The following is a 20,317-nucleotide window of genomic DNA, read 5'->3' as shown; positions in this document are numbered from 1 at the left end:
TCCCAAAAGATACCACTAGGCCTGGGGTACAAGCCCACGAAGGCCGAAACCCTCGAAATGCTTGATCAAGTTCAGAATCGCAAAAGTAAGGGAGTCCAAATGCAACCCTATCTCCCTACATTAAATGAGTACTTCGTCGGGGAAGGGGACTGTGAATATTTTCATTGATTTCCCAAACCTTGGAGGTACAGAGGAATTCAACTAGCTGGAATCGAGGTCTTCCACGATTGCAGAAACGGTTCCTACCGTCAAAACTCGTCAGACACCTTGTCTCGACGAACAGGCTTTTAGCCTTCTGTTTGGAGATGATCGATTCGTCAAGGCAGCGCAGGATGAGATCATTACCATGATCATTCAAGACGACCATTTCAACCCTACAACACTGATCACTGACACCAGCTCGAATCAGCACAAAGGATGGAGAAAGTCGATCAACTGGACCAACAATCAAGGAAAGCTCTTCAAGGTCACTATTGGAGAAGGAGAAATGTTCAAAGGAGAACCCGAAGACGATGAATTCGTGTCAGAGTCAGAATCAGAGTCGGAGTCAGAGTCGGAATCTAAGTCTAGAGAAGTCGCTAGAGAGTATCCTCCTGTCGTCACTCCCAACCCTTTTGTTTCTCCTAGCATAGTGTCGTCTAGTAATAGTAGCTTGGGGGATGTCCCAGCAACTGTCCCTTTACCGTCACTGACTACTGCGCAGATGGCTTCTTTGTTTCAGTTGTTTTCAAACATTAATATGAATAAATCTGATTCTGCTTACTCCTTGTGTTATTCTGAATGCAATTCTGTTTACGACGATAATGAGGATGATCCTGACCCAGACTCAATTGAATTACCTCCCTATATAATTAAAGAAATACTAAAAGAGGGGGAAGGGGCACCAGTCATAGAAAACACTGAACCTATCAACGTAGGAACGGAATTAGAACCCCAAGAACTTAGGATAGGGACGACCCTAGACCTAACTGAAAGGACCAATTTCATCGACATCCTACACGAATTCAAAGACGTCTTCACTTGGTCTTACAAGGACATGCCAGGGATCGACAGGGATATTGCAGAACATCGCATTCCAATCAAGCCACGTTTCAAGCCTGTGAAACAGAAGCTTCATCGGATGAGGACAGAGTGGGCTCTTAAGATTAAAGAAGAAGTCGATAAGCAATTCAAAGCCGGATTCATCAAAGTTTACGAGTATTTAGACTGGGTGGCTAATATAGTCCCCGTACCCAAAAAGGATGGGCGAAGCCGGGTTTGTGTTTATTTCAGAGACTTGAACAAAGCGAGTCCTAAAGACGACTTTCCTCTACCACACATCGATATATTGGTAGATAATACGACAGATCACGCGTTGTTATCCTTCATGGACGGGTATGCAGGGTATAACCAAATCAAAATGGCCAGAAAAGATATGCACAAGACAGCTTTCGTCACTCAGTGGGGCATATACTGTTATACTGTTATGCCATTCGAGCTAATCAATGGTGGGGCTACGTACCCGCACTGCAACTACTTTGCTGCATGACATGATGCATAAAGAGGTGGAGGTGTACGTGGACGATATGATCGTCAAATCTAAGGACAGAAAAGGGCACATCGCTAACCTTCGCAAGTTCTTCCTCGGATTATGCAAGTATAACATGATGCTCAATCCTCAGAAATGTGCATTTGGAGTAAGGTCAGGCAAGCTTCTGGGATACGTTGTCAGCCAGAGGGGGATAGAAATTGATCCGTCCAAGATCAAGGCCTTAATCGAAATGCCACAACCCCAAACAGAAAAGGAGGTTAGAGGATTCCTGGGTAAAGTGCAGTACATAAGTCGATTCATATAAAAACTCACTATGATATGCGAAGCTATCTTCAAAAAGCTCAAGAAAACGGACCATACCATATGGGACGATGACTGTCAAAAGGCATTTGGCAGGATAAAGGAGATATTGACCAACCCACCAGTGCTAATGCCTCCCCAACAAGATCAACCTCTTGGTTTATATCTCATAGTTACCGAAACAGCTATGGGGGCTATCCTTGCACATACTGTTGGAAAAGAAGAAAGAGCTATCTACTACCTTAGTAAGAAGTTCTTGGAGTACGAGAGTAAGTATACACCTCTCGAGAAGACAGTCCTCATTCCTCAATTCATTCTACACTCCATCTAATCTATACCATAAAATCCTTAGCATAACCAATACTCCAATTCTTCCACATTACCGTAAAACGACATACTCCTCTATACAAAGCACCTATCTCCAAAAGCATAACTCACGGTCCACACTTATTACACACACTCACACTAGATCCTCAAGTTATTTTCTTTCATTACCGCAACACTCATCCATAACTTAACATGATACTAATTCCCAACACCCTATACTCACTATCTCAATAAAAGATTTTGAACCACCTGCAGCTTCCAGATCAGTACAACACATGTTCCACAAATCACTTCCCATTACTATGTCAACGAATGCCTCCTCTAAAAGAACATCACAAGTACTCCAACAACCTCTCGCAACTGTGTCCCATCAACAGGATATCACTATACCATGACAACAACGGAACATACACAACTCTCTTCCATATCATGCTCTACCCTCACTCCCAAGCTGAAACAGGTAAGAAACATCAATAAACAAAACAACCGTCTATCTATCGAAACCAAAACTCGCAGGAAACAACATTAACCAAACAACAATCTATGTATAACTGGTATGTACTTAAGAAAACTCGTATTGTAATCATCCCGCCTACTCCACCACAACCGATGATGGCATCGCAACACCGCCACCAACAGCCGCACCGCAACGCGAAAATACCCGCATCACAACACGAAGTACCGTGCCCGGATCACCACCCGAGGCACAACAACCACATCGAGAGTCATCGCAACTTATACAATCCCATAAACACTAACTCAGTATAACTTCCCGGACAAGAAAACTTACTCAAAACCGCCTTACTAGATCACAACGCAACATATTACACGGAATAAACAGATAAGAACCTCATGAATATCATCCATACTATTTCACGGAATAAACATATATCATGAATACACATACAAGTATAACTAGCCATGCCAGATCACCCAAACTATCAATTTTGAATATCATTCCATTAGGTTACCGTACCCAACATACATTACAGAACATTCAGATAACAACTTTATAACTATCACACCATACCACTTCTCGTGAGGTCAGAATCTCACACAAACATTTATACACATCATAGACCCGTAATCACATCCAACTATTCAATCTTAATGACGTAAGTTACCACTTGATAAAGGTTACCTCTCGCGCGAGCTTAACTCGTATGCCCTTCATAACACATTCTCCCATTCGCATAACTATCACCTTCTGACAGATGTAACCATACCACTAATACTCAACTAATAGCAACGGCCTCCTATAACCACCTCTTATACTCCCTCACAACCATACATATCAATCTGGTCTCTACAAAATCAACCTCTTGAGAATGGCTATCTTTCCTGCTTATCATCACCCTTAACCACTAGTGACAACACCTCAACACTACCACTGTTCGTATATCAAACCTCTTACACTCATCTCTAAATATCATGGTTTCTTTCCCATCTTCGGTTTACATCCCAAATATCAAACATTAAGTCCATCAACAAAAATTACCTGAACATTCATCCCAATTCTGTCTTTAATTGTATCGTCACCTAATTCACCACCTAAATCTCGTACCATGCAAATACTCTACCAATTGTTTTTTTACTCCTCTCAATTTCACGAAACTCACGACTAACATGTCGTCCTAAAATTTCTATATAACCATTAACTCACACCCTTATGATAGTATCCTACATCTCGATGATTCCTTACTCCCATATCGCATAACTTCGGTCAACATTATCTTAGTTTACTCCCCTCATTCTTTTCCTTTTACACTCGACAAAATCAATTAACAATTCAACTCCTTGTTCCTTCTACCTAACTCTTTAGTGTTCCGGTTACTTTCTCATTGCTCCAAAACTCAAATCCCTTTGTTTCATATCAGTACCATCTCCCTCTTTCTTACCATGGATCTTCTCCCATCATGCTATCACCCACACTTGTCACCAATCCGTCCACACAAGAAAAGTTTACTCTTCAACAATTATTTTTTTCGCCTCTAGAAACCAAAACTCATTTCATACCGTTAATTGCTAAAGAAATCACACACTAGTTTCACCTCTTGATTATACAAATTCCCAAACTCGACCACTACCTACACATCGCTGCATAACTCGATCTCACTATACACCATTCGTTTCCATACCTCTATAACGAACTTTCATCACATATATCCTTAACCAACACACTCTTAACCATCTCCCTCAATAAATCCTTACACATTCTAATTTGCCACTATTCGTACCCCTCATCTCATCCTTTTCATTCTCATGTTCCTTACACTTACTTCACCCCTTGCCCATATAAACTTACCTCATATTACCCAAACTCGCAATCATATCACTCACCACATCTCACAAAAAATGCTCCATGCCTCAATAAACTCATCAATCTTCCCTTCCCTTTTTCCACTATCCATCACAACCACACATATAACTCATGTCTTCTCTACCAAACTCATACCATCATAAGGTGTTACTCATTACATCATAAAATCTGGTAACTTACGCATCAGAACCAACACATACGTAAAACAATGCATAAAGAAGCAAAATAACACCATTGAATTAAACATAATATGCGACGAAGTCAAAAGATAAGTATATGACCCAAAACAGGGGTCACTAGATCGAGTACAGTCTACTCGATCGAGTAGGTGAAGGTCAGAAGCACGTACAACAAATTACCAGGGCTACTCGATCGAGTAACAAGAGGTGCACTCGATCGAGTACCCTACGCATTTCTCAGCACTGTCCAATTTTCGTAAAACGGTCATATCTCCCTCGTTTCTTGGTCATTTTGGGCGTGTGACCTATCGTTAGAATCGCAAAAGAACAAGCTATCACCTGCAATTGGAATCACATCAAAATTATATATACATCTCAAGTTATAACAGTTTAAAGACAATCTCTTTATAATCGGACAACATAACTACTAGATTCTTTCTTCCAAACAACTTAAACAACAACAAAGTAAACAAAAACAACTCAATACTCATAAAACCAGTATCCCTAGCCACATGTTACTATCTACAAAAGCCAAATAATAACATCCATCATGATCATATAGTATTCAACTTACCAATCACGTTCTGCCCGCACGCTTTTATTCTATAACTTTTCGCAACAAAATATATGTGTATGTATACATCAAGCGTAAATATTATATTCACATGTTACTGTTGGAATATGTGTCCTCCGACAATAATGCGATCACAACTGTCGATCATGATGATCACATGTTTAAGTCTCATTTTAAGAATACAATTGGGAAGTAATATTTTACTGTCAAGTGGTCCACACATATCGGTAATGATTGGCTGACTAGAATTTGACATTACTGTCGTGCGACGGTGGTGATCAGTTGATCCCCTTAGGTCATACCTAAAGGGTAACACTCTTAATTGATTATTTAATTGATCGTATGACGATACGGATTAATTAAATTACTTAAAATTGACGGACGATTTTGGAAGTAATATTTACGTATCTCATTATAATTTGATTAAATAAGATACGGTCTAAGTGATCGAATTGTTTTATTACTTAGATGAAATTATTGTTTAAGGAAACAATTGCATTTGAATGAATAATTTATTATAAATACAAGATGTTGTGATTTATAATTGGTAAATTATTTTGGTACAAGTAATTATGAATTACTAAGTCGATTTTGTACATGACGTATTTTATTAATGCGTTGATTTTTAATACGTTAAAAATACATGACAATTTTACATGTCTTGTGACATGTGACAAATTGACAAATTGACAAAGATAAAATGAAATCCATTTTATCTTAAATGGACCGAAATAGTGGGTATATTAGGCTAAATATTATGTTGATTAATTAAGTGGAAAACATAATCATTTTACCTAATTACTAGCCATGCAAACCTAGTTGTTTTTGTGAAGAGCACCTTGATCATGCATTGGCCAAAGCCACCCCACCCTACCCGGTTTTCCTAGTGAAAGAGACCAAAGGGTTTTCTCTATTATTCACCTAATACACTACATGATAAGTTAGTGTATTATTCATTCATTCTATCATCTAAAAAATATAGAGTTTTAGAGAGATAAAAATCACTTCTTCTTCTCCCTTCTCTTAACCGAAATTAAGAGACCAAAATCAATATTTTTGGGTCAATTTTATTTAGATTAATATTGTTCTAGTATTAATAATATTAATTTTATTAAGAGGTTATCTTGGGTATTATTCCTTGGGAGGGATTCTATACTTGAATCCTTTGTTCATCCAATATTTGGAGAGCTCAAGAACAAGTGAGTAGGAGAACTCACTTGTGCCCAATAATCCGAAATTTCCAATGTAAGAATGATGATTTCTTCTCTATATTTACTTATGTTTGCATGCATAAGATCTAATTAAATTTATGACTAAATTAAATTTGAAACATATATGAATATGTTGAGTTAATGAGATAAAGATTTCTAACAAGTGGTATCAGAGACTTAGGTTGTTTGCATGCAAATCGGTTATAGTTTTTCCGAGTTAAACGATTAACATATAAAACTTATAAATTTGTGTTTATTATGATATATCACGAAATAAATTATGCATGTTAAAGTTTCTGGTCCTAAAATGTATTTAGGATATTTTGGTTAATTTATGGATTTTTATTGTTCATTTTAGATAATAATGGCATTAAAATATGATTTTATGATAAAAATGTCATTTTTGGACTAATATTAGCTAAACTTCGATTTTTCCAGTGGTTTTTGGATATGTTTTCACATATATTATATGTTTAAGACCTGTAAATTTTCATAATTTTATGATTTCTTATGCTCGAAATATGGATTTTTCATGATAAAAATCAAATTTAAATGAAAAATAGGTTAATATGAGTAATATTTCGAATCTGGTCATAGAAATTTAGTATGTTATCACATGAAATTTTACAAGATGTGTGTAAATAATAGGCTATAATGAAGTCTTTATGCATGATTTATGAATTTTTGATGAAAAATAACATAAATAGTGACTTTAATTAGTGAATAATTGCTAAAACATACTTCATGACTAAGGAAAAACGTCACATGTTGCATTTTATCATATATTTCAGATCTAAAATTGAAAAGTTGATAAATATAATTTTTCTCATGTTTTTATGATTATAAATTGATAAATCCGATAAACCACAACACTGTTTTTCCCGATAATTTTCGAAATTTTAACCTAAGTTTTTGAATATTATGAGTGTCATGGTATTTTTCCAGAATGTTCATGAGTTTAAATTTCAAATTTCAAATTTATTTGAAATTTTTGTGATTTATTTGAAGTTTATGGCTTTTATTGTAATTTTAAGTCCTTTTATGAACAATTTTAAGAAATATAAGTTAATTATAGTCAATATGTTAGTGGAGACTAATTTTGAGTCCTAAGATGGTTAGGGTAATTAACTAATACATAAATGTGATTTTATGTAATTATTGTGATTTTAAAAGGTTGAATCACGCAAATCCGTAAAAACCGTTTAATATACGATATTGGCTCCTTAAAGGCGATTTAGCATAAAATTGGGCATGTTCATACATATTATAATGCTGCATTTTATTTATGATTGTCATAATTTTATTTTATGTAATTTTTACTTAGTATGGTCTTAGTTTTTTAATTGGTATTACCCGAAATGTATGGAAATATCGATTCGGTTGTAATTTATTGTGATCTCGTATCACCGTTTTGTAATTTAATAGATTTATTTTTATTTTAATCACAAATGTATAATAGGAAATTATGTAATTTGTTATGTAATTTATTTATTCCGGAGTTCCTTGAAGACGGTGCCACTCGAGAAGGCCATCCATTAAAGACGGTGTTACCTCGAGATGCATGCCAAAACCGAAGTTCAAGGGACCAATGGAGTTGGTTTCCGAATATGTAATAGTTAATTAGATTTTCTATTTTAGGAAGGCCATACTAGGATTTAATTTATGCTTTGCATTTTATTTATATGTTGCATGCATCGCTAAATCGCTATAACTAAAACATGCATTATCATTTTAATCGAGTATATCGACCGTGTCAATTACAATTATCGTAGTTCACCGCTTTAGTTCACTTAAAACGTGATAGATGATAAATTGACATGACCTCTCGCTAAAATAAACAATTGAGACTTAGCCTTACCAAAAAGTAGAAACCATGAAAACCTATTTCGTGAGGGAGTGCACTCGGCCACACCGGGGTACAAACCTTGTTACGTAGGGGAAGTGGGTGATAAATGTCTATCCACCGAATTCATGTTGATAAGGGATGAATCGGCTACACCGTGCCCAAGTTAATGTGGATTTGGATCATGGACACATTTATTCGAAATTTGGGTTGAACTCAACAAAAGTTTTGATAAGGGATGAATCGGCTACACCGTGCCCTTGTCGGATATGTTTTGGGCTAAAGATACATGTTCATGTAATTTTATCGACCAAGAGTTCTAAAAGTAGAATCGATTAAGGCGTTAATCCACCGAGTTATATTGATAAGGGATGAATCGGCCACACCGTGCCCAAGTTAATATGAATTTGGATCTTGGAATCATTTATCATAGTTGGATAGAGGTCACTAGATAAATGAAATAAAACTTGTTTAAATTATATTTTTACGAGTGTTATTATTATTTTTGAAAACGACATATGTTTTATTCCTTCAATTTTCGTTTTGTAGATAGCATCTATTTCTCATAACTAATGGCCACTCCAAACACCAACGCCACACCTCTCACTAATACTTCATGGCTCCGATCCTTCATGGATCGTTGTAAACTTGAAAAGAATGGGTCAAATTTCTCCGATTGGGATGCCCAACTCAAATTAGCCGCCCAAGGTGACGACAAGCTTCGTTACCTCACCGAGGCCTCTCCACCCGAACCTAATGCTAGGTCGAGTGCCGCTACTAGGGAAGCATATGAGGCTTACCACAAGGAGTCCGCCGCAATGAAAAATGTGTTGATCTTTGCGATGGAGGCGGATCTCCAAAGGAGAGCCTTTAAAATGGGCACCGCTAATGAAATTTATTCCAAGCTTGTGACAATGTTTTCACAAACTCCGAGGATCGTCCAATATGAGGCGGCCGCGGCATTCTTTGATCTCGACTTTAAGGAGGGCCAAAAGGTTAGCCCTCACGTGCTCAAATTAATGGAGCTAGTCGAGACTTTGAAGATTCAAAAAGTTGAAATCCCCAAAGAACTTATTGTAGATAGGATTCTACACTCCTTATCCAAAGTCAAGGCATATGTTCAATTCCGGGTGAATTTTAACATGCAAGACAAGGACGTGTCTCTTGAAGAGTTGCACAAGTTACTTGTGCAAGCCGAAAGAGACATGGGGTTAAATGTTAACCCACCTAAGGATGTGCTTAACATAAGCACCAAGAGCAAGGGGAAGTTCAAGAAGAATGGGAAGAAGGGTAAGAAGCAAGCTCCCACTTTCACCAAGGCTAAGACTTTTGAAGCTAGCACTTCCAAGATCAAGAAGGGTCCTCTTGACAAATGCCATTATTGTAATGGTGTTGGACATTGGAAAAGGAATTGTTCCAAGTATCTTGGTGACATCAAACCTGGAAAGATCACTCCAGTAGGTAAATGACTATCCTTTCTTTTATGTTTCTAATTCAACTATGGTATTGTGATACAAAGTTGTGATAATGTATCCCCTTTTTATTGTAAATAGGGCCTCCACCAAGCAAGGACAAGGGAAAGGAAAAGCAAGCTTGAGAAATCGTCAAGAAGCTAGGAGTAGCTTCCATGAAGCTTGGATTTTTATTGTCTTATTTTAATTTGTGTTTCGGATTTTTAGAACTATTTTGATTTCCGTGTTCGACATGGAAATGTTTGATCCTTTCTAAACAATTGTTGTATTTTGGATTATGGTGGCTTGGTTTACAACCCAAGTCACCCGTTTTATCGTATTTTTCCTTGTTCTAAAAATTCGTCTTTATATGCTTGCTCATAGAAACATATGATCATCCACTTAAAGTGATCTAATAGACAACTATAATGATGGGATTCATTATATGTCCACAAGCTAAAGGCTTGTGTATGATCAATTATAAAGTGATGTTGAGTTGATGAACTCTCTTAAAGGAATGTCAATCACCAAGTACACTTATCAAATCTAAAACAATTAGTCAACCTATGAGATAGTCCTCCTTATACTTCAAAATCATTATTTGTGTCTCATAAGCTATCTTTGAATCTCTAGTGTATTTATTCTAAAGATAGAGTGGGAGAAAAATGAAGACACAAAGAACACAAAGCAAATTTGTATACTTGTATAAATGAGATCTACGCAAGAAAGAATGATTTGTATACCTATATAGATAGTGTACACGAATAGATGAGATCTATGGTCTCGAATAGATGAAATCTACATGACAAAAGAGACCAAGTGAAGTAATCAAAAGAATATGTTCTCAAGATAACTACACGAGGAGACCAAAAGAAAGTTTTGGAAGAAGAATGACTAATGTAAAGTCTTAACAAGAGATTTGACTAGTTTATGAGCGACTTTTGACCAATAGTTTCAATATTGATATTTACTTAAGAGCCTAAATGAAGCAAAGTTGCATCCTAGAAAATAAATGAGATTTATGACTAAAAGTTGCAAAGAATGATATGCCGATCTCCACAAGAGCTAAGTTAAGTATTAACCACACTAGTGCCATTACTTAACCTCATTATGAAAATGAAATGGTTAAACCTCCTTCCAGAAAAGGGTATTTTGAGAAGGACGTATATTAAATGTAATTCACATTTAAATAATGACATTGCTACGCATCATTATAAAATGAATGAGTTAGAGATTAAAATCTCTTTCCATAAGTTTAAGATTGAAACCTTTTCAAAATAGGTATTTTGAAAGGATATGCTGGGAACATATATGGTTTTATCTTAATAACTTGGCAAAGCAAAATATATTTTAATTCTTGAAATGTTTCGATTGAGTAGTCAATTGCGGTACATGTGGAATTAAATGGGAGCTGGAAATTATCATGTGAAGACATGGAATTTAGTGGGAACAATCATCTTGTAAAAATTTATAACTCATTACTCATTGAGAATGACGAGCTAATACTATCTTTCACAAAGAAGTATTTGAGTTTTCAATTCCGGATGAAAATGGACTATGATGAATCCAATCACATCATGAGATGTTGGATAAGTATTGAGATATACACATCAAATCAACGAGAAACGTAGGTTATTCATATCGATGAAAATGGAATTACCATTAGCAGTCATGGTCATTCATTGAACCTAAGAATGGTTGATTACATGATTAAAAGTTACTAATGTTTCCGCCATTAAAATAATCATGCATATGTCCAATAATGAATCATATGCATAAGAGCATGATGATTCATTGGCAAGCCATAGAAGAATCGTCATGAATTCTCGAGGAGAACTAATGAGCGATTCCAGTGATGGACAGAACACTCTGTCATGTGACAAGAGGTTGCACATATTGAAGTTCGATCACACGTAAGGATTTATGAAAATCCTAAGCTATTCAAGCTAAAAGGAGAAATAAGAAGTTTGGAAAGATACTTAGTTAAAGTAAGAAGTTACTCAAAACTAATATTTTCTAATATGCTAGGACTTGTGAGAAGTGCTAGGCTAATCATCTTGACAATTGTTGCAAGACTCTACAAAACGTATACCTAGTACATTGTGAGTGGGTGGAACACTTGACCAGTGCAAGTCATATCATCCACCACAAATTCATTGGTTATGTGATAAACAACAAGAAAGTTCTTTCAAGATAAAGAACCCAAACCAAGGTTGGGAACCTATATGTGTACTTGGTAAGTTTCATGCTATGAGAGATAACATGAATATAAAGGAAAATGCAATGAAAGAAGTTTGAGCACATGGACACTTGGTATGTTAAACTTCTATTGCAATCAACTAGTGTTTACACACTTACGATATACATCACAAGGTTGTAATATGGTATTGACTACCCGAATGTGATGTCGACGTTTGTCGTTTGAGTTATTATTAACTCACCTTATACTTTGTTACATCCAAACGGGTTGTAGAGACAATTGAACCCCGTTAAAGTGAACACGGATTAGCATTGTATTCGCCCATAGTTACTTACATGAGGTGACGTCTCGAAGTGACTAGAGTGTGATGCGATTGATGGCAAGTTCAAGTGTCATGGAGTCATGTGTGATGACTGGTCGATCACATAGGCAGACTGTTAGGAACACCTTGTCGGGCCTTATGACCGCTTATAGAGTTCTGGCAAATTTATATAGCCTGGTCGTGGCGAGAGCTACTATAGTATTCTAATGAGTCGATTCTTTTGACTAAAGACTTTTCGCCTAAGATGGCACGATTTCGATTAACTTTGATTTGTGTTACTACGACCTTCGTAAATGGGGTCAAATGGGCATATTTTGGGTTATGATGGCTGTGGCTACTCGAAGGGAATAAGTGCGATAGGAATTGTCCACCCCTAGTCAGGGTTATAACAATATCTCTGGGCCACTCGAGGAGTAATGAACTGGAAATGCGTGGCCACGCTCGGAAGATATCTATGGTAGATAAATCCGGTCAATCAGTTATTCTCCAGATCGAGGAAACCACTCTCGATATGATCACTTGCAAGTACGACCTGAAAGACACCTTGCATTGAGTGAGAGATAGTAATAGGACAAGAGAATTGGTGACGCACACTTGTCGAGGAGAAGTGGGAGATTGTTGGAATATGTGTCCTCCGACAATAATGCGATCACAACTGTCGATCATGATGATCACATGTTTAAGTCTCATTTTAAGAATACAATTGGGAAGTAATATTTTACTGTCAAGTGGTCCACACATATCGGTAATGATTGGCTGACTAGAGTTTGACATTATGCGTCGTGCGGACGGTGGTGATCGTTGATCCCCTTAGGTCATACCTAAAGGGTAACACTCTTAATTGATTATTTAATTGATCGTATGACGATACGGGTTAATTAAATTACTTAAAATTGACGGACGATTTTGGAAATAATATTTACGTATCTCATTATAATTTGATTAAATAAGATACGGTCTAAGTGATCGAATTGTTTTATTACTTAGATGAAATTATTGTTTAAGGAAACAATTGCATTTGAATGAATAATTTATTATAAATACAAGATGTTGTGATTTATAATTGGTAAATTATTTTGGTACAAGTAATTATGAATTACTAAGTCGATTTTGTACATGACGTATTTTATTAATGCGTTGATTTTTAATACGTTAAAAATACATGACAATTTTACATGTCTTGTGACATGTGACAAATTGACAAATTGACAAAGATAAAATGAAATCCATTTTATCTTAAATGGACCGAAATAGTGGGTATATTAGGCTAAATATTATGTTGATTAATTAAGTGGAAAACATAATCATTTTACCTAATTACTAGCCATGCAAACCTAGTTGTTTTTGTGAAGAGCACCTTGATCATGCATTGGCCAAAGCCACCCCACCCTACCCGGTTTTCCTAGTGAAAGAGACCAAAGGGTTTTCTCTATTATTCACCTAATACACTACATGATAAGTTAGTGTATTATTCATTCATTCTATCATCTAAAAAATATAGAGTTTTAGAGAGATAAAAATCACTTCTTCTTCTCCCTTCTCTTAACCGAAATTAAGAGACCAAAATCAATATTTTTGGGTCAATTTTATTTAGATTAATATTGTTCTAGTATTAATAATATTAATTTTATTAAGAGGTTATCTTGGGTATTATTCCTTGGGAGGGATTCTATACTTGAATCCTTTGTTCATCCAATATTTGGAGAGCTCAAGAACAAGTGAGTAGGAGAACTCACTTGTGCCCAATAATCCAAAATTTCCAATGTAAGAATGATGATTTCTTCTCTATATTTACTTATATTTGCATGCATAAGATCTAATTAATTTTATGACTAAATTAAATTTGAAACATATATGAATATGTTGAGTATAATGAGATAAAGATTTCTAACAGTTACTACCATAACAACATTATATAAATTCAGTTCCGTCATATAAACATGCTTAAATCATGAAATCATATTCTTATGCAACATTACTTCACCCTTTTCCACCAAATCATCCATCATACACTTTATCCAACATATGCATATGAAATAACAATAAACAAGTAGCTTAACCACTAATCATATTACCATATACGATTACTTTCATCCTTTCCACCACATTCTCCATTCAACCACATACCATTCATCCAACAAATTCATATATATACATATTCATCCAACATATGCAATAGAAGATTAGTAAACATATAGCGGTCCCATAACACCCCATAGTGACCGATTTAAAGTTGTAGGGCGAGTTCGCGACTTTAGGACGTCTCCAAAGTCTTTGCATTAGCTCCTAACAACTCCTACCCGAGTTCATTTTATTTTGACTCCCTAGATTCATTGGGTTCATTAGTTACAGTTTCCAAAAGCGTCGCTCTGATACCACTTTGTAACACCCCCATACTCCAAGTGCCTTACCAGGACCACTTAAGGCATGGGAACGCTACCATCTCGGTTACCCGAGGCGATGTATATCAAATAGACAATAACGAAACGTACTTTATTTAATATATTTAAAGCGATACATGTCTAAACCAAAACTGTCAAATGAAAATACAACTGTTTCCCAAAAAAATGTCAAACCAACTAAAGTAAACAAATGTTCAAAACACAGCGAAAGACTTCTAGACATGTCGTGGTGACTCAACCCAGCTATTCCATGCGCATCCATATCATACCTGCTCAATAACTGCTCACCATCCCCGAATGGATCACCACAGTTTTCAGAACATTTAAACGGGGTCGATCAGTTACTGATTACACAAAACAATACAACAGAAATAATTCAAAATCACCCAACCTCCATAATAACTTCAGTCCTGCCAGAATACCCATCGCAACAAGTATTCCACACCGCCAGTGGGGGACCGCAGCCATTCCCACCTAAGCCCCGCTCATCTCATCCGAGCGATAACCCATGTTCCTTAATGTGCACATCCCCTCTGTGGCGGGTTCCACAGAGGGTGAATCAAGGGCGTGAAGCCACTCCCGCAAGTGACTCCACTCAGACGAGGACGCACCTCGAGAACCACAGACAAACAATCACAACCAACCACATTATACAACAACAATTGCCAATTACTAATTCCAATACGATATGAATCAACAACATAAACAACCATCAACAATACTATGTGATCAATAACCGAGTAGGGAAAACCCTACCTGGAATAAGAAATCACCAAGATCGTCACTATCAGCTAATCAAAATAGTTCTTCAACGAAATCACCTCCTATCAATCACACAATCATACAATTACCATCTAATAAACACAATACTCCGAAAACCCCCAATTTACCCAATTAGGGTTTCAACCAAACTCAATGAAACGATATAAAAATCATACTAGAGTCTTACTCACGATGCGACGGTCTCAACGGCGTAAAGAACTCAACGATCCGGCGACTCTAGCCCTTAATATTTGATAGCACTGTGAGAAGAAAAAGCTACGTAACTTGTGTTATCTTATGAAAAGTTTAGAATGAAGTAAGAGTGAAAAAGAAATGACGAAATATGTTTTTATGACCTTCTCGCGTTGCTATCGAAACCCGGCAAATAACCCATAAAAACACACTTACTCGATCGAGTAACTTACTCGATCGAGTGACCCTTACTCGATCGAGTCCTCAACTTGCTCGATCGAGTACCCTTCAGCAGAACACTGTTTCGCAAACCAAATGATGCGTGCCTTTTATATGATGTTTTACATCCCATTTTACACGCATTTCAGAGCTCATTCATGTAGTTTATGCTACATTTCTCCCTATTTCCGTCTACTTCCGTATTTTTGTACATTATTGCAGAAGTGTGAAGAATCCAGCGGAAATCGAGGTAAATCCGTCCCCGAGTATCCTGCATTGCATTTGACGTGAAGTATTCACTTAAGGAACGAGCTTGGAGCGCATTTTGAGACCAAAAAGACAAATCCACGAGATTATAGAAGTCAAGTAGCAGCTAAAGCAGTCGATCGACCACTACCTTCAGTCGATCGACCAAATCACGGGTTCCAGAAGCTACTGTACACTGAAGAGCAGTCGATCGACTGCCATGCTTAGTCGATCGACCAAGCTGCTATCCCTGACGAAAATTAAAAGATCGAGGAACTTGAAGCCCATTATGGTTAGGTTTTGATAATAAGTGTTACGTATGTTTGCTATATAACGTAACCTAGAACATCAGATACAGGCATCTAGTTTTTTATCCAGTTTTCATCCGAGTTTTTATCTAAGTTTCACATTCAGTTTTAGAATATCATAGTTAGGGTTTGGAATATTGGTTGCATCGGATTTTCATTCATACTTCTAATCATTCCGTTACTATTCTTCTGCAATTTTCGGTATTCCTTATGTTCTACTTTCAGTTCATCTTTATTTCGTTATTAGTGTAGAATTGCTAGTTAGATTCCAAGCCAATTTTATCATTGCATGTTAATTATTTATCTTACAGCTTTAATTATGAATTCAGTACTTTTATGCCCTAGTTTTATTGTTGTTATCACCCTTAGTATGAGTAGCTAAATAGTTTGTGCTAGGATGTAGGGGAATTGTAGTGTAGGCGGCAATATAATGAACACGGCCTGATTCGCGTGTTGGTCGATCGACCACCCTACCCGGTCGATCGACTGACCACGTTAGGTTTTATTTTCGTTTTAATTGTTTTAATTCTTTATTCGACGAATTGAGTGCACACGACTAGTTGAATGCTTAGGATATGACTGACCCATTAGATCGAGAGATAGGGATAGTTGCTAGATCACCAATTAAAATGACTAAACTATGCTGAGATCGAAAGATAGGTAAAGTTTAGACCGTAAATCACTTTTCAGGACGAAAGTTAGTATTAGTGATATTAGGGACCTATAGCGAGATCGAAAGATGCTATTTGTTAAGAGTGGACCGAGAGGACCTCTTTATTTCCCGCCTCATGTGTTTGATTTAGACCTGTTTAATATGCTGCCGCCGAAACTATAATGAACCGACCATCTTAGTACCTCTTTTATACTTGATTTTATATATTTCATTAGTTTACTTTTCTTTTATTGTTATTAGCTATAGACCAAACCCAATCAAACCCCCACCTTTTGTTACCTTAGACCGAATTTGAACAACTAGAAATTACGTCTGCCTCTCTGTGGTTCGACCCGACTGCCGCTAGCTATAGTTGTAGTTTGGACTTATAAATTTATCTTTGGTGCACAACGACAGGCATCACCAAACATACTTACTCAACAGAGTAAGCCCCACTCGATAGAGTACCCAAAGACATAGAAAACCGTAGTATTACAGTAGACATATCAGGCACGTATCAAACGAGCCTTTAACAAGCGGGTCAAACCCAGAAATATCAAGGAAGGAGATTTAGTACTCAAGTCAGTCAGAGCTCTCTTACCGGTCGATCCACGGGGAAAATTTAAACCTAATTGGGCAGGACCATTTATGGTCAAGTCCATACTTTCAGGGGGTGCGGTTAAGATCACAGACCTAGATAAATGAGTTTTCTAATCAGACTAACCTAGACCAATTGAAACAGTACTACCCCTAGAAATAGGATAAAACGCATCTTGCGTGACACACGTGCCGCTCTTGCGACACGAATTAAAACCGGCCCCTGGCCCGCTAAAAAGCTTATGACATTTCGCTCTTGCGTTTTGACATGTTGACATCCTCATATCATCAAATTGAACTAAATTTTCTTAATAGTGAGTAAAGCACACGCTTATTTTTTTCTCAGTTCATTACAAGCTCCTGCTTCGAAGATTTATTCTTTTACATTTTTTCGAACTACGTACAGGGTTTGATTTCATTTTTTCTAATGAATACGTAGGAAATCCTTTACAGGATACAACCCGTCATTTCAAGATGTAAATAGAAGGACATTTGCATATTGCATTTGAAATTCGACAAGAATAAATAAAGAAAATTTATGAAAGTTTCTTAACTAATAAATCATTTATTCATTATTCCTTAAATAATATTAATTATACATATAATTTAAAATGCTGAAAATCAAAATGCTAGGCTAGGATTCTAAAAACCCCGTCATTTATTACAACTCAAATAATAATAAATAATACTATAAAAATGACTAAGGTTAATCTTCCATTTTCCTCTTGCCTTTGTCACTCTTGTCATATTTCTTGTCTCGACCATGAGCGGGACGCTCTTGCGTTATTTCCGACCTAATCACTAACGGTCGTTCTCGCGCTCTAACATTCCCATTTCGATCCACCACCATCTTCTCGGTAGGAGCATTCTTTGGTTTCTTCGACGGATGAACGACCCGATATCCGGCCTCTTCTTCCTCCTCAGTTAAGTACTTTTGGTTCTCCTTCGTCACTTCGCGGATCTTATAGTCTACGGACTCGTGATTCCTTAGCTTTTCACACTCCTCGGGAGTACTAGCTTTCCTCCACTGCAGATATGAGTCAGATACCCATAACGAGCCAACCGGAACAGGTATAAACAACATATTCTTTTAGGCCCAGCGAATAGCCCACTCTCGACAAGACTCCGAAGTATGCGCCAAGGCAGTTTGAGGGACGGTGTCTAGCTTCGGGATTTTCTGTCTTAGGCCCACTTGCCTCATCAATCAAGGGCCCATCTTCACTCTTCAATTTGTTTTCCCAATAATTGCATACTCGAGTGAAGTCCACCATGTATAGCCTTATTCTCATCGCAATTGATCGGGAGCGATATCCTGTCACGTCAACTGGGGGCTCAATCAACCGCAGCCTTTCCATCAGCCAGATCTACAAAAAAAAAGGGGACGGGAGTCAGTATCAAAACCGGCCGGAAAAAAAAATGAAAAAAGAACGGCCGAATCAGGAAACGGGTTCTTACTTGTAAAATGATAGGACTCCCAAGAAAAGGATACTCGCGATTCGCCTTCCTATTATCCAATCCTAGAATGGTCTCCCCTAGAACTAAGCATGTTGGGCTCCTGCGCAGTTCCATTTGCTCCACTATGCTTAGAAATCGCGGGTCACCCCTCATCTCTTGGTCCACATGCCCTCGTAGGACATAGTAATGAACAAGGCAAAATCCATAAGCTCTACGCCTCGCCACATGAGAGATAGTAGGATCCTCCCTATTTATATTTAAACATATGGACACCTTTGGAGGTCACAAGACGGTCTACCTCAGCTTTGGTCAATCCAAGCAAATCCCTAAATTTATTTTTATAGCCTTCAGAGCTAAGGGGTATAGCCGGAACACTTTCTGCATCCTATCCTCCAACCGCAGCAATTTCTTCAGGAAAGGGACAAATTTCGCCTCCCGAGAAGGCAAACACATGAAAGTTGGGTCCCAATATTCAAGACAAGCATCCAAAAAGGGCCTAATTACCTTCACCAGTTTCAAAATTATGATTGATCCTAAGTTAAAAGCACCCATGTCGTGTTTCTCCACGTTCGTAAATTCATTCGTCCACTCCTTAATGCGATTTTCAAAGGCATCCATATTTTTTTTGGAAGAATTTGAGAAGATATAGGAGGTTTTATGTAATAGACGATGTCCAGGAAGAGACAATTGTGAGAATAGAAGCTCAACCGAGGTCTCTATTTATACTATTCGATGTTTCCTAATTTCTGTTGAGAACGGACAAGCTGGAGAAAAGACGCAGCAGCTGATGCGCCTCTTCAAAGGATCACAGCTCCTGCTGCGCCTCTTCCCCAGGCTCTATTCCTCGTTTGACAATCGTGGATCTTATTCCTATAGGGATTTAAATTCGGTAATTTCGATTAATTACCAAATTTATGTTTCCTAATCTTTTGTGGGTTCGCTTTTCGAGAAAAAATCGACATTTTCGCCAAATACGCACACTTACTCATTCTTATTTTCTTTTTCTTTTCGGGGAATCATTTCACTCCCTCTTTTCAACAATGTTTCTGATACACATAGACATTTCTTTTAAATTCTTTTTTTAGGGGATAGCCCTCCCTACCGTCCGGTCGCATCATTTGTCCATTTGCGGGCACTTTTTTTCATTTTCGTCCATCTTCAGGCACTTTTTTTTCATTTTCTTTTTAGCGCTAATTTAGGCCATTTTAATTTTCTACGTTAATTCT

This window comes from Silene latifolia, chromosome 7 (assembly GCF_048544455.1).
Source record: "Silene latifolia isolate original U9 population chromosome 7, ASM4854445v1, whole genome shotgun sequence".
Taxonomy (NCBI): domain Eukaryota; kingdom Viridiplantae; phylum Streptophyta; class Magnoliopsida; order Caryophyllales; family Caryophyllaceae; genus Silene; species Silene latifolia.
This window is presented reverse-complemented; position numbering follows the sequence as displayed.